We start from the raw sequence: 14132 nt of genomic DNA on the forward strand, positions 1-14132 counted from the left end.
GCGTGTGATTTTGTTTTTAATTAGTACGACGACGCGAGGATACGGAATTGATAGATGAAATAAGAGCTTTGACAGCAGAGGGACAGTTTGGTACAGCGTAAATAAGAGCTAAATCGAATTGTTTTTTCTCCGAAATAGTCATCAAATTTTTAAGTTAACATTGCATTATTCAATTGCGCTTTAATGTTTGGCTATGACCTTATTTTTCAAATTAGTTTTCAGAGGTCGAACGATTTGCAGGAAAATCCACTTGGCTATCTCGTAGTATAAATGTAGATACCTACAAAATCGAATATGTTTTATAATGCTCTAATCCGTCAACGTCGTAACGAGTAACGCCGTAAACGAGCTACGTCTTAAGCTTTTTACAAGTTTATTCGAACACAATCATCGGAAAGTTCCTTTATGATACTTTACTCAACGCGTCCTATTTATCGAAACAGGTTGTATACAAGTTTTCCGCTTTCAGCGATAATTGGACCTCAGTTACTTTTATTTCTTTCTTTCTTTATTAAAAGTCTTTGTAGGTAAGCTTAACTAACGGTGAAAAAATCTGTATAAATATTTGTAGAATGTTTAACGCTTGAGGCATCTTTGATATTAAGTGATGATATTTTGTTTGATGTTTGCTTTTATAATCATTTATTAATAGAAGATTTTGTTGTTGGGAATTGGGTTTTATCAACAGCGCACCAATCACAACTTTGACGGTATTATACTTCTATATTTCTACATTTTAAGCTTTGTTTGCGATCCTATATAAAAGGCTGAAAAAAAAACTGTTTCGCAAATCCATCAATATTACCAAATCCAATTTATCAATATGATACATACGATCAAAAACCACTAATAACAACCTCCAATATTAATTAGTTAATTGTCTGAGAGTGGCTCCAAAAGCGACAATGGAGCGACCGATCCAATTAATTCAATTATCTAGAGACAAACATTCAGTTACTCAAATTAATTGAGCGATGAAACCTTCAATTTGGTGGAATATGATAAACCGTTGTCGGACTGATCAAGGTGACATCAAGATTACTTAAACATGGACTAGACACGCAATGTTTTGTCATCATTTAATACATAAACAATAATTAACGAATCGGAGACGAGGAAAAAAGTTAGGTAAGTGCCAGTGATGTCATTGTAGGACGAATATTGTTTACGTATTTTTAACAAATGGTATTTAGAGGGTTTAGAAATGAGGTTTTCGTAGTTCGAGTGGGGTTTATATCTGCACTGGATTATGAGAAATAAGGTCTGATTTAACACAAGCTATCTCAAATATGATTTCAATTGTATTGCCACTAAATTACTTCGTCATTCATTTGTTTTTTCTTTTTAATCTTGGAATAAATCAGAGCTGTTGTTATATTTTCTGTTATATAGAAACATTGTTTAGTATTATGTGCATGTCGCATGAGGCTACAGACTGATGCGTTAAGCACCTTATATAAGAGTTTCTTTACAAGTTTAAATTGAATTATGACAACAGTAAACAATGAGTATGGGACTATTCTCACGGTATTGAAATATATAGGTTTGAGAACAAAACAATTAAGAAATACGCTACACTTCTACACTACTTGTTTAGCCTTATGAGTTTCTAGGGTCCCGTAACCAAAGAGTAAAAACGGATCGATATAATTATGGTTTCGCAAACATTCAAGTCACATTCACCAAGAAACCCAGACTCAGGACAAGCATTCGTGGATCACTCATAATGCTTCTCCTACGCGGGGATCGCATCCGCGACACATCGCCCTTAATAGGTTTGGCGTGATAACCCGAACCATTCTATAAGTGCAGTCAAAATGGGTTTAAGCCAACGTTGGTAGGGTCATGAATTTGACGGGTGATTGACACTTTTTTTTACCTATTTGTACGGAACCCTCACCATCGCCAGTCCGTTTCACACTCGACCCGTTTGTTCTAATTTGATTTTGTCAGTCATTTTATATTCTTTTAGCGTGGGGAAGACGTGCCATTTGGAACCTCGATTCATTACGAGTTCTCTTGTCTGTGTGTTGCAAATTTTGTTTTGTGTTTCCTTAAAGAGAGGGAACCCCTTTTTAGACAAGTTGTTCTGCATATATGAATAATTGAGAACCGTCTAGCCACGTTTAGGGAACATTGTTTCTTTTTTTCTTTAATATAAGTATCGCTTGAGTTTTATGTTATTTTTGTATCTTTCACACAACGTTTTCTTTTTGATAGGTGCTTGTGTTTCGTTGGATGTGTAATAAAGTCTTCTTGATCTGAATTAAGTCGACTATAATGGACTTAAAATTATGCATATATTTCTATCTACTCGAGATTTTATTCCACAACTTTCACACAACGCCATCTAGTCTAAATCTAATCAAAGCTTGCATTATGAGTACTGGACCACTAATAAACTAGTATATCTGACGACCACATAGCAGTCAGGGAAACTAGCCGCTGGACCAACGGGCCTGTCAATTCATACCACATATGCATAGCACATATACTATACCTTAGTAAAGACATACAGATACAAATGTTCTTAAAAGATTCATTGTTGGTGTGTACAAATTAAGAATGGAATATATTTTAAACAATATTTAAAGCATTCTGAGTTCTTTTTTATTTGTCTTTTTTTTTCTCTTGTTTAGCTCTATTTTAGAGGTATTTTCTTACAATACGATAATGAATTGCGCAACGCAGCTTGACTTAAGCATAAGCTGACTATTCACAACTTCGATTACAAACTTGCGTCATATTTTTGCAATTTATTTATTACTCATATTTAAATATTATTAATGTGAAACTAACTGCTGTCAGTTCCAAGACTTTATTGTTTTTAAGACAACTTTAGGCACCATATTGCATTTAAAATTGTAACAGAAGTATTAATAAGTTTATACTACGTATTCATACAAACTCACCAGGGGTAGGTACTGGAGGTAGGTACTTTGAATACAGGGCCTACTTCAAAAAGTGCGAAGAGAAAACCCGAAAATTTACATATTTACACAAGACAGGCAAGATACATATTACAACAGCCTCCGAAACCGAATCAGATTACCCTGCATAATACAAATCAAATGCCAAAGGGCAACGCCGGAATGAAAGCAATAAGTGTGTGAAATATACTCCAGGTTATTGAGTTTCTTTTCAATAACATCTTCTTATACCGCCCACGACCTACTCTATTACGTATTGCGAATCGCCATATGAGATCTTTCCAATCTGTGCAAATATTATATTTTGTATACCGAACTCTATGCTCAAAGCTGTAAGATGAAAGTCGTGGCTTATTAAAAAGTTGAAACGTCAAATTCAGATGACATTGACAGGTTCATTATTGAATTGACCGTGAACATCCACATACAGCCTAACGTATTACATTTAAAAACACATATGTAGATACAAACGTTTGTACTCGGCTTAATCTATCCTTTCAACATGAAAAGCCTTTCTGAGGCTTTTCGCAACCCGTCCCTGCACTGTCCCCTGTATCACTCATCGCTACGAGCGGAGATCTTTCTTATCGAAAGCACTTTATTTCACGCCCGCCATTTTCTTTACTTGTGACATAGTTTGCTGCCATCCAGTTTGTAGAGATTTTCCGTTTTCAATCTATCAGCTTATATCGATACACCAAGGAGTTTTGTTTTACTCATATATTTCTCAAGTACTGTTTTGAAATAAAAGTTTTGCTGTAAGTAAAAAGTCAGTGTCTTTGGATGAAAACAACCCAGTCCAGCAAGACCGCCATCCACCATTTTTTGCCTCATGTATTGAAGTCACTCGATTCCAATCATAAATTATCATCGAACGAAGTATATTTTTCAAAAAATACTCATAGGCATGTTCGGCTTGTTATAACCTACGCATTGTGGTGCACAATGATAGAAATAAATTATTAATATTGGTGAATATGGAAGGAACTTGTAAAAACGTAAGTATTCGTACAAACATTACTCGTCAGAATCATTTTTGCCTGCAGTAACTCTCTACAGAAGAAGATTAAACATTGAAGCATGTATTTCCAATTTGCATGCTCTCGTTGGCGTGGCTACAGCATCGTTTAATATTTGAGGAGCGCGCGCTCAGCGCTCAGAACATTACAGACGGCGAAATGAGAGCACTCCCGAACAAGCGGAGTTTTTCACATTCCCACCAACATTTTCGGTTGTTTTGTGCGGCTTTGTGAGTTACGTCTGTGGCGACCTTCCTTTGGCCACATAAACAAGCCTCGCTTTTCAGTCTGATCCGTTTTTTACTTTCATCACTTTATATTGCAATGTCGTTGACGTAATGCTCTGAAGTAACGAGTGTTTTTATTAGTTTCACGAAAATACGCCAGCGTCGAAGTTAATAAAGGGTATTTATTGCGTATTTTCAATAATATTGTAACCTTTGTGGTCGGTACTCAAATTTTATGTGAGTGGATGCATTTATAAGCGAGAAATTCGAGTCGTGTTGTTGCATATGTAATCTTAGTCTATTGAATCTCTATGGAAACTTGGTGCGTACCGTGACATTATGGGACAAGGCAGACAACGTTGAGCAACATTACTGGGGACATACGCAATACTTGTAGTTAATTACACTCCTCGGAACTCGCCAGAGAAAGTCATGTCTTGCTATAATACCGAAGCAATAAGGTTGACTCATCGTGTTTACGTGAAGTGTGTTCGTTGAACGTTAATGTTTGTTTACAAATACTAGCGATCGTATGTCTAAACGATTAATTTTTTACGATCTGTTTTATCATAGTTTTATTGGGCTCATTTTTACGTCTTGTTAGACTTGACATGATGTCAGTTTTACGTTCTGATGTAGATAAGTTGTCTGGCATCGTGTAATAGCTACAGAACATATTCCCCTAGACTTATCGGTGCTGGAGGCAAGCAGCAGGTACCAGTCATGCGGCAAACCCTTTACAGATTAAAGGATAAGTGGAGGAAGTTTGAGAAATTCCAATTCTATTAGAAATACCAAGAGCCCGGGCCTGAATACAAGGGACTATAGACGAGGTTTTTAGACGTTTTGAGCCGGTTATCCAAGGATGGAGATGGAGTGCGGACACGGTAGCTCCTAGCCTAGCCCCTTGTAATTACGAAGCTTGTTCTATCAGCCCTAGACACGTTTAGCAAGGAGACCGGTTATGTTGGGCGTCGAGAGAACCGATGATACGTATCATTGACTTGTTTTTTGCGGTATCTAAGGTGATATTGTCGATACTCGAGGCCTACCAGCTCCATTTCAAGTTATATTGTTGTGGTTGTGGGAGTAAACGCTTTATATAGTGTAGTGCGCTTTCTTGCTCTGTGCATTTTAAGAGCTAATGTAACATAGGTGTTATACGTGCCCAATAATCGATTCATATTTCATATCATATTTACTATTTTTCAACCAACAACAGATTTCGTATTTACTATTTTTCATATTTGTTTCGACCTGATACTTGTCAAAGATTTTGCTCAGAAAACCCGATACCTATTTCGAAGTATCCGAGACTTGAGACGTTTTTGCGGTCCAATGCAGTATTGGCACAGACAATGAAAAGTTAGAACGCTGTCAGCGAACAATGATATATGTTTTGCGGTTGAAGTTTAGTAGATACCTACGTACCTACATAATGTAAATTGAATAATAGTTGACAATATTACCAACTTCGACAGTACAACAAGGCGATGAATCGGTAAAGGGTTGATTGTAACATACATTGCGTGTTTAACGTAGCACGTCCTTACAATAGGACCTGTCTAACACGCATGAGTATTCGTGTAGTGCTACTGTATCGCCTGTTCTATTCTTACGTTGTAAAGGCAGTCTTTGACAGTTGCTTATCATTGGGTTCCGCTCAACTCGCGTTGTATGGATTGTAAAGATCGCTACAGTGCACAAGTGGGGCAAATTGCAAGACCATCAACATCAGCACTTCCGCGAATTGCTGACATGCGATAACTACGTTGTATAGATAGGTACGTATTAGGTATGCTTTGCTAACCATCACTGATAGTGTTGTAAAGTGCTTACTGTTAGTTGTGCTATAGTATTCAGGGGCGATGTCGGTGAATTGTCGGTGAAAATACCACACGTAGACACAGATCTTTAACACATGAAATAGAAAATATTAATTAATACTACTTACAAAAAAATAACTGTAACTGTGTTTGTAACTTTGTTTTGGAACTATATTCGGTAATAATTATGTGTAGTTTGACCATGTTAAACCTTGTATAATTTTAATGTTTAAGAACTTCTCTTCTCTTAGAACTTAATATAAACTGTAAATAAACAGTCACTTTGATTAAATACTTTAGCTTAAGATAATGCTCTATAGAGTTTAAAAATAAACTTGCTCATAAAATACATTGGCTGGTTTGTTTTTATGAAATAAAAATAAAACGTTCTTTTTATAAATGCGAGTTATAAAATTAATGAAGAGGCGAATTAATTCAACTTTTTAATTATATTGAGTCAGATACTAGTCGGAAGGAATTTTTTGTTCAGTTATTATAATTATTTAACTTCGCATGATACAGCAGAAAATAAATAAAATATTTGACTTGGTTGCATGTTGTTCATATCCGCATTGTCGTAATTAAACAAAATTAAAATTATTGTTTGAACGCGTGACAGATGGCATTATCATAAATTTAATATTTTAGTTGCAAGGACACGATGCGGAAAATTATTTTATTTAATTAATTTCATGTGTATTGCTGTCTAGGTATTTATTTCTGCAGAAAATTACTTACACGAGAAGATTGCTTACAAAGTTGCCCATAATTAAGCATTGTCTAATACTTTTGCATACTTATCTACTCATGCTGTTTTGTCCCAAGCAGGTAGGTTATTAAAATTAAACACCTACCATGCAAAAACTTTGGAAAAACTAATAAAAGATGATATTTGTAGCCATAAAGACAACTAAATAAATATTTGATAATTTATTTGCTTAAATACACACGTTTTTATATCAACACTCTTAGTCTAAAAGTGCGATATTACAAAAATACCTGAGCTGACATTAAATTACGATTTACGTTATTATAAACTGTGTAATACAGAAAGAAGGGTATAAATACTGACTATACGTATTCAGACAATTCAAACAAAACTACATTATAACGAAAATGTAATCGGATTAGGAACAATAGTTATGTTCGCAAGCTGCATAACGTACGAGTGTGTGGGCGAACGTCGTACGGTAAGATAAATGGCGGTACTCAAACACTTGGCTAATGGAACAATAAATAAATAGCAAAAAAAGAATGAACTTCTTCTACCTCCTTCACGTATTTTCAATTTTTCACAAAGATGAACATACCTTATTTTTAGAAACTCTTTAAAAAAAAACAACATAAAAGATTGATAAACATTAAAGCAATAAATAAAAATTCTTAATTTGAAATTTATTTAATGGAACCGGGGATTCTATTACCAAATCGTCTAGCCCCTAGGGGTTCTATTTCTAAATCATTTCTTTTTTATAAATTCGATTTTCACAGACTAAACAGATTGTTTTCATATCTTTTTATAAATTTCATTAGGCCAGATTAAATAAAATGGTTATGTAATAAATTTATAGAAGCAACTTAGATAAGTAAGTAGGTAGGATATTGCTACTGCTTGTAAGCGAAATACGATCCCGCAGAGCTCAATCGCAGTGAATTTCCTTTTGCGAGCCAGAGGAAATTTGATATTCTTGTAAATATTTAAACATACCTACCATTAAATATATTATTCATAAGCGATGAGTGTAACTTTTCGTTTCGGATCCGAAGTTACTTTACTTAAGCAGATTATAAAAATCCCTCTAGATAGGTGACTTTTAGACAATTCATAAAGCTACTCGTATTATTCAAATGTATGGGATTGACAGGTATATTTCAAAATATATCAGAACAAATCGTCACTGTCAAAGGTTTGAAGATTACGACAGCCAAAATTACGTCATTACGGCACGAAGAATCCAAGCTTCCTTTTACATGTTAAATTGGATAATTATAGATACCAAAAGGTCCTTTGGAAATCTTCAAACAAAAACACCTTCTTATCCTAAAACAATGTATTACGTACCTAATGGTTATTTAAGTACATTATGTTCTAAAGTGTACTTAGTCCGGTCTGCACTAGTTTTAGTCCTATGTTATGCCCATGAATATGCATGAGTGCTATGCGCGTTGTGACGTAACTCTTATAATGTTTGCTCATAACCCTGGCACTGAATATGCCCATGCTTGTATAAGGGTTAAGCGACACCTCTGCTCTGATTTTGAGGTTATTTCGCTCGTGTAGTGTTGCTTTTATAACAAGCTCCTTTTAGAATCAAGTTTCATGCGTCTTTTTGTCTGTGTCACGAAAATTGATACCGGGTAGGTACACGTTCATATAAATAAACTTTTATAAGAAACTTATTGCTATATGGGGTGAAAATTTCAACAGAATATTGCATCGAACTAGGTATATATGCGGTCAAATTCCATACACAATTTGAGCCAATAACATTTTCGTTATCGATTAATCGTCCGAACTTAACAATTGAGCCAATGAAGCGGATGCCTTTACATCAATATGCGACATAAACCTTTGCACTCACCAGTGTTCATATCGATTTGTCATTATGCCGTATGTACCCGTGTGACGTCATTAATTTAAAATTAAAACCGGCATTGAGCTTGTCCGACTTCGCTAAATGTATCGATTGAATGACCTTGAACAAGTTATTATTAATCGGGATTAAATGTGCACGTGGCTTTATGTAACGTAGGTTGTGTTTAACATAATTTTACTTTTTGAGGGTTAACGTCGCCTTGAAAGGGTTAACCCGCCTGGAAGTAACGGCGTTGTATAAATAAATGTAGTATCGTAGGTGTAGCCTTAATTGTTTCTCTCGTTTAACAGGCTTCTAAATTTAAAACATTTTAATATAAGTTACCTGATATTTTTTTTATAAATATGGATATTAACACGAAAACCACCCAATGATTTTATAATTTAAACATAGAATACGGTCTATTTTGTCTATGAAGCTGTGGTGTGGAGAACTGAATACATTAACATCGAAAGTGTTAGTTACGTAATGTTGTTTTATTCTAGACATTTTAATAATAGATATAAAATAAGAGTTATATATGTTATTAAAATATTTTATTGTAAAAAAACTAATAATATATTGTCAAATAAAAGTCAGAGCTTAAATTAAAAAGTATTCATTTGCCTAAAAAGTAAACACTTAAAAAAAAAGACGTAGACCTATCTCATGTATTCGAATGCATCACAACTTTTCAGCATTTAGAAGTATCTAAAGTTGTAACATTGAAAAAGGATATCATCGATAAATGTCTGGCACATGTCACGCTCAATCAATGACACGGTAAATAACTTTCTTTGAAGGTAAAAGTGTCCCGACACTTGATCCATAAATTTCGAAAGAATTCAATTTCAATATAAAATGTCTAAGTACATATATATCGCTCGTATCGCTAAGGAGACTCTATTTTAGTGTAATTAAAAAACTTATTAAAACTCCTTTCATACGTGCCTGCCTCGTGCTTAAAAAAAAGAAAAATAAATGTTTCAAATCATTCTTATTTTAAATTAGGAATTGTATGTCTGCTTCGTAAATTTGACAATAAAATGGCGTGTTTAAAATTAAAATGTATTTTAATTATTCATAAATATTATAATAAATGCCCAGTTCAAGATTGCTAAAAATGGATTATTGACGTCGTGTATTAACGTTTATTTTAACCTTGAATACTAGAAATAAATACATTGCTTACTTTAAAGATAAATGATAATACCTAGTTGTTTTTCAAGACTGGCTGTCTTGAGTCTTAAAGTCAAAATACTTAAAGGCCTACGAGACACAAGTAAACAAGTAAGTAAATACTTTGATTTTGCGCGTTTCGTTATTTATATTTATAAGCAGAATATTCTAAAGGTATTCTAGTTACGTAACCTCGGTAAACTAAACCTTTTTAGGGCTTCGCGTGTCAGTAGATCGGATCTTCCAACATAACCACTATTCATTGAAGTGAGAACGAACAGATGTTCCCGCCTTCCCGCTTTATCTAGCCAACTGAACAAAGAATGAAAGGCAATATACCAACCAAAAAAACCAGCATATATTCGAAAGATAGCGAATACGAATAAAGATCTTTTTCAATTAAGATTCTTAAAATACATTGTTATTCTGCTAACCTTTTTAAAACTCAATCGGAGTTTATAAACTTAATAATAATTTAAGCAATTTCATTAGATACTTGAATTGCTTTCGCTTAGATTCTCTTTATTAAATAAACAAGCGAATAAACGTCTATTTTAGAGTTGCTAATAATAGGATAACTGTCTGGGATCACGAGAATAGAGATAAGATACAATAATAATAGAGGAAATTTGAGAGCTTTGTGTAAAAGTTTCAAGGGTATCTAGATTCCAAGTTTTCAACATTCAGAAGGTTTTACTATACCTCCGCAAGGACGTATACAAACTCCTTTAGAATAGATTATTACACATCTTTATGTTGTCACCTTTCATATCAAAGTATTCGAAAATCGAATCGCAAAAATATTCTAAACGCTTAGTTTTAAAATGACGTCAAAAGCTTACGTTCTCCAACGCCATAATAAACTGAATGGATAAAATTTCATTGACGCCTTGAAAATATTTTCCAATTCATAAATCTCGTTCAAGATCAATTTAAATGGCGCGTCACATTGAATAGGGAAGCTGGATGGAGCGCAGTTAGTGATTTTAGCGTGGGTGTTAGAGTAATAACAAAATCAATACATCGTGTTAATACTGACACGTATGCCCAGTGTAAATGGACGCGGTTATACGTCATAAGGTCTTGGTTATGAACGTTTGAACATTGGATTTATGTTTTGACTGATATTAAGGTACAATCGGTAATAGAATTGTTATCAGATTAACAAGAAACAATCAAATCTATAAAGAGGTCGGTGCTACAAGTTTTCGTAGTGGTTTAAAACCAGAACTCAGTCTGAAATTCGAACACCAAATGTAGTGAATGAAAAAACCAAAGCTAATTAGTATCTCTTAACAAAGTACTAAACTGACTTTTCAATGTCAAAATATGCTTTTTATTTTGACATCCCTACTAATATTATAAATGCGAAAGTAACTCTGTCTGTCTGTCTGTTACAATTTTAATGAAATTTGGTACAGAGATAGAGTTGATCTTGAGAAAGAACATAGGATAGTTTTTATCCCGGACTTTTAAAGAGTTCTCTTGGAAACGCGAAGCCGCGGGCGAAAAGCTAGTATTAATATAAAGTAGACTTGATGTGTCAATACGTGTTCTTATTAATTGAAACTCAAAACATTTAGCAACGTTTTGCCAACGTCAAAAAAGGGAATGCGGAAAGTACATGACAACCTGGTCAAGTGTGAGTCGGACAATCGGAGTTCCGTACAAAAAAGCTAAAAATAAACAAAACTATCTGGTAAAATTATTAACTGTCTGGCTGTCAGGGTGTGGCAGTAATAGGTTTCCGTTTTTACCCCAAAGGGTAACGGAACCTTAGAAAGGATGGCAAGATCATATACAATACTTGCAGATTGTTAATTAGGTACTGCTTTTAGCTTTTAATCAAGCTGTAATGTAATTGTCTACATCACACAAAAGGCATACCAAACATGGCGAATCTTTGCTCTCTGCTCACCAATTATAAAAAAGAAAAAAGTGCTCACAAGTCATACAACTTTTACCTCGAAAATTAAAATAGCTCTCAATACATCTGAAACAAAGTTTTAATTAAAACTGACCGCGCACTGGCAGCTAATTTGAAATCCTGTTGGTCTGTCATGCAAATACAGCCAGCTGAGTAAATGTTGGGTAATGTTACATGCGGTATAAACTGTCGTTTCAAATTAAGATTCATATGCATGTTCTTTAGTAAAAATAGATACGGTATCATGCATTTAATAGCTAAATTACTACATATTGAATTTTCACTAAGAACTATTATCACTGTTTATCGTACTACAGATGCCTTAGGTAGGGACACGAAAAAAGTATCGATACTTTATGGTATCGAGTAGGTTTCCATTTGATACCGATACTTTTGTACTCGATACTTTGTTTTCAATACTTTTACTTAGCAAGTACTTTTGACAAGTTGAGTAGCTGGAAGTACAATGACTAAAACCCGTAACCGCCTATCGCCAAAAAGGCTCGACAAACTTCTTTTCTTGAGCGATTGTACAGAGGAGGAATGGGATTTATAATATTTTAGACTAAAAAATTGTGGCTTTACTTACAGATAGTTTTTATTTATCTTATATTTATGTACCATTTGCTATTTTTTCATTTTCTCTTACTGAATGAAAGTACAGTACAGACAATACTTACTAACTAACATTGACAAACTAACGTCCATACGTTAGTCCATACGTTAGGAAGGCCCTGCCTGAGCAAAGAACTCGATACTTTGAGGTATCGATACTTTTGTGTCGATTCTTTTACGAGTACGATACTTTTTTATCGATACTACTCATGAGTACAGTATCGATACTTTCTATTCGATACCGTGTCACTAGCCTTAGGTACTTCTAAGCAGCAAATTAGTTTTTATTCTAATTCTCTCAACTCAAAGTCCAGGGTCTATCAAAGACCAATCGTGATTCCATAATCCAAGTTTTTCCATCGTTTCACATGCATATGATTTTGAATTTTACATCACCCAGTAAATAAAACAGTTCAACTCACTTGTAAGTTAGTACTAGTATTTGGAATAAAAGAAGAGGATAAAGTAACAACCTTTTCAGACTGACCTCACTAACCCACAGATCGTTCTACAACCCTGACAAATTCATACATACAAAATCAACATAACAAAACACCCTACCAACTCGGCACATGCAATAAACATCTGTTATCGTATACTGGCAGCCCTAATAACGGTCCTTTTCAAATATCCGTGTAACAATCGGGCAGTCTTTATCGGGCGTCATGTTATGATCGCGACAACCCTGACCCGGATATGTACTCTACGACTCCACGTAGCAAATAATGCACTGCTTTAAGACTGATAGCTTAGACGAGCAGTAGGGTTGTCTCAAGCTTTATTGACATTCGATTGATACTGTTGGTGTTGCCCGAAAAAGGCCAAAAAATGAATGATTTTTTTCTTTTATCTTTTATGGCATAATTCTAACTGGCTTTGACTGAGTTTGGTAAGGTTCTGAATTTCTTTTTTTTTTACCAGAAGAAATTTTTAATTTCAGAATTATCTTCTTTGAAGATCACCGATCTTTATAAACTAGGTGGCATCCGAAAATAATATCCAATTTCTAACGCTAACACAACCTTAAAAAGTCATTGAGCTAAATATAGCGAAGACCGCAATAGACAGCTAATGGCTTACTACTTGAACGGTAAGCATTGACGGAACGCATCAATTACAAATCATTATAACCGCGAATGAACGATGAAGGATAAGACTAATCACCAGCTACGTTTCCAAGTATGCACCGTCATATCCACAAGTTTCTATCTATAGTTAATCCATGAAGAGAAAAAACGTTCGCCGCAACTAAACTTTCCGGACTAAAAAACTAGATAAATGAATCCGGACTTTTTGAACATTAAATGAATGCTGGACCTAACTGTTTTTTTTTCGCATGCGAGCACCCGAAATTAAATTTCGTTAGAAAAAAGACTCACGAAAAAAGTTTTGTAAAGGTTAAAACGTAAAAGAACTCTTTTAGCCAAAAACCGCTAATCAGATTTGGACTAGATTAAGCGCAAGAATTGTTGGTAACTCATATCATCACACATGATTCTTTTTATCTCTATAAATTTATATGAACATGGTACTACCTAACTCCTAGTTATGACAAGTAGAAGTTGCAGGCGTCAAAATAGTGACAGGTAGAAAAATATTACATAGGAATGACATAAAAAATGGGGTATGAAAAATTTATATTGTTCGATTCTAAAACCTACCTAATCATACAAAATTTCATGAGAATAGGTCAAGCCGTTTCGGATTTAACTACATACATTAGATTTCAAAGTAAACACGTAACACGCATACAAGTACTGTCTCGTTCAGAATATCCAATGAACCCTCTTAATTTGTTTGTTGTTCCCCAATTATGAGTTTGTAGGTGGCCAG

General features: G+C 34.4%; 1 long non-coding RNA gene across 1 annotated transcript; it reads left to right on the forward strand.

Annotated features, from left to right (window-relative positions):
• The first annotated feature begins 9194 nt into the window (after positions 1-9194).
• On the forward strand, positions 9195-13615 carry LOC113506006. Its single transcript, XR_003401681.1, has 2 exons — positions 9195-9868; positions 13240-13615. It is a non-coding gene; the product is annotated as an uncharacterized LOC113506006 (long non-coding RNA).
• The last annotated feature ends 517 nt before the right edge of the window (positions 13616-14132 follow it).

The sequence above is a fragment of the Trichoplusia ni genome, chromosome 2 (assembly GCF_003590095.1).
Source record: "Trichoplusia ni isolate ovarian cell line Hi5 chromosome 2, tn1, whole genome shotgun sequence".
NCBI lineage: Eukaryota > Metazoa > Arthropoda > Insecta > Lepidoptera > Noctuidae > Trichoplusia > Trichoplusia ni.